Source organism: Sciurus vulgaris, assembly GCF_902686455.1.
Source record: "Sciurus vulgaris genome assembly, chromosome: 7".
NCBI classification, from domain to species: domain Eukaryota; kingdom Metazoa; phylum Chordata; class Mammalia; order Rodentia; family Sciuridae; genus Sciurus; species Sciurus vulgaris.
Window position 1 is genome coordinate 148554124 of NC_136467.1, and position 2968 is coordinate 148557091.

Consider the following 2968-nt stretch of genomic DNA (forward strand, 5'->3'; position numbering starts at 1 on the left):
CTGTGTGACATGACAGTTTGTTCTGTGTTACTTGTATCGCTTTAAAAAATAATACCTTTCTCCTTATTTTATTTTAATCACATGAGTAATAATAGGAAATGCTGAAAAAACAAGAAGCAAGTGACACCAGGAATCCCATACCTCCCTCCCCTCATGACACCTGCTGGTTACATGTTTGCTATATGCTCCTCAGTACTTGTTCCTTACAAAAACCGACTCGTACTACATAAGCTGCTCTGTACTTCCCTTTGACACTGATTTTTCACGTAAATAAATCTACTTCCACAGTGTCATTCATAATGATCCGCCTCAATGTAAGATTGTGACAACATTGATGAGTTTTCCTATTGTATTTTGAAGGGTTTCCATAGTTAAAAATAGCTATGCCGTATGTTTCTATTTCTGTTTGGGAAATGTTGATATGTAAAATAATATGGACATTTCCTTGCCAATGCAGAACAGTGTGACTACTTTGGAGAGCAGGAGATGCCCTTGCTGAGCCCCACGGCTCTTTCGCCCTTGCGTTATTTTATTCTGGATTGTCTTTCTCCATGAAAGCCTGTGAGCACTAAGGACCACTGAAGGGCAGGTGCAACCAGTTTTGCAAATATACTGTTAGCCAACTTTTGTGTTGCTGTGAACAAAATACCTGTCAAGAACAACTGGGAGGAGGACTAGTTTATTTGGGCCTCGTGATTTCAGAGGTATCCGCCCACAGATGGCCGACTTCATTGGTCTGGGCCCAAGATGAGGCAGCACATCATAGTGGAAGGCCCTAGGGAGGAAATTTGCTCAATTCATGGTAGGGTCAGGAAATTGGAGGTGGGGATAGTGGAAGGAAGTGACCACCAGGAAGATGCACCCTTCCAGGGCACACCCCCAGTGACCCACCTCCTCCAGCCTGCTCCAATTGTCAAACCATACAAACTAGGGTGGACTAATTAGGTTACAGCTCCCATAATCCAATGGCTTTCATCTCTGACTATTCCTACATTAACAGAACACATAAAATCCAAACTATAATACCACTCCAGACATTTTGTGTTCAGAAAACAAATCATCTCATGACAGTTTTTATTCATCCCACTGAGGACCCAAGTACACTTCAAAAACCCATAGGATAAAGAGGGGAAAAGGAATGACTACTATATCCTTATATCCGAATTGACTTCTTATTGCCAGGCATAAAGATTAGACACATTCGCAGTTATTGGCAGAGAAGTGTTTGCAATTAAGGGTCTGAAAATTTTCTGTTATTTAGAAACAAGAAAGTACAGTCAACAAAAACCAAGTGACCAGCTATTTTATGCACAAATTACAATCATTCCAAACAATGGGGTCATGAAAGCAGTGATTCAACTTCCAGTAATTTCTAGTAATTAATAGTGGTAATTTCCTCTCTCTTTTAATACAATTTCTCTCCTAAACCAAACATAATATAGTCATCCTTCAGCAACCATGGAGGATTGGTTCCATGATCCCTTGCAAATAAAAAATCCAAGGATGTTCAAGCCCTTTATATAATATGGCATTGTATTTACATATAAAAATATATCTTCTCATATACTTTAAATCATCTCCAGATTTTTTAGAATACCTAATGCAATGTAAATGCTACATAAACAGTTGTCACGCTGTATTATTTAAGGAATAACGACCAGAAAACAAAGACTGTACATGCTTAGTACATATATGAATACTTTCCCCAAATATTTTCAATCTGTGGTTGGTTGAATCCTTGAACGTGGAGCCCATGGATGCAGAGGGCTGATTGCATATCATGGGGGGGAAATGCATATGACAATCTAGCCTTTCCCCTCCTTAATTTAAAATAAACAGCAATGCTCACTGTTAGTGGGAGAAAAACTCTACGGAGTAGTAACACATAACAGAATTCCAGTTACCAACTTGCTGGATTGGTCCATGCTGTGGTTTCCAGAATGGGGTCCCAGCTGGCAGCCTCAGCATCATCTGGGGACCTGTTATAAATACAAGTTCTCAGGTCCCACCTTGCTCTGTAGCAACCCCATGATAACGGTCTTGCAAGCCCTTGGGTGATTTTTCTGAGCATTCATGTTTGCTGTGTGTTTTGCACTTAGTCTATGGACACACCAAGCAAGGCCCATGATAAGCCACACACATCTAGAAGGCAACTTTCCAACACGCCCCAGCACTCCTTCCCCCAAGGGTGAAGTGGAATATTTGCCAAGAGTCACTTAGATTTCTCCTAAGGCCTATTAATGCTGTTTGTACTGACTATTAAATTTAATTTTGAATCATTTTTTTAAATGTGGCTGGGAAAGGAACAGATGAATTCGCAAGAATTCTACAAAGCATTCTCCACTCACATGGTTTTGTGAATATCCAAATTTCAGCCCTAATTTAAGAGGACTAAAACTAATTATAGATGATGTATTACAGATGTGGTTTATAAGAATTTTAATCGTGCATTGGTGTCACATTTTTCAAATGGTGTCAGTATTTTCAAATGAAACTGTGTGTGTGTTTGTGTGTGTGTGTGTGTGTGTGTGTGTGTGTGTATTGAATTAAACTATTTAGGGTATATATGCATTGTTTTTAAGACTCTCTGACTATGAATAGATAGTAAAAAAATCAAGGTGTTTTTCTTTTTCTTACTCTCACACATTTGATACAAAACAGAACATGTCACTTCTGGTCACTAGAAGGTCCGACGTGGGTAGCCAAAACAGTCAGAGCAAAAGCTGCTGAACAAGTCTTTATCGGGATTGGCTCTCGTGCAAGATTCACCAGTCCTCCAGGGTGAAGGCCAGGGTAGACTGCCGGGGAATTAGCACATGAATCCGGCTGACCCAGGTCTTTATAGTCAGGAATTGGCTGGGGATACTGCTGAGTGACAAGTGGGTGAGAGACGCCACTGGTTGTGCTTTGGTGCTAGCAGGCAGCCAGATGTTCTGTCGCGCATGTGCAGGCTGCCCGCGGTCCTGAT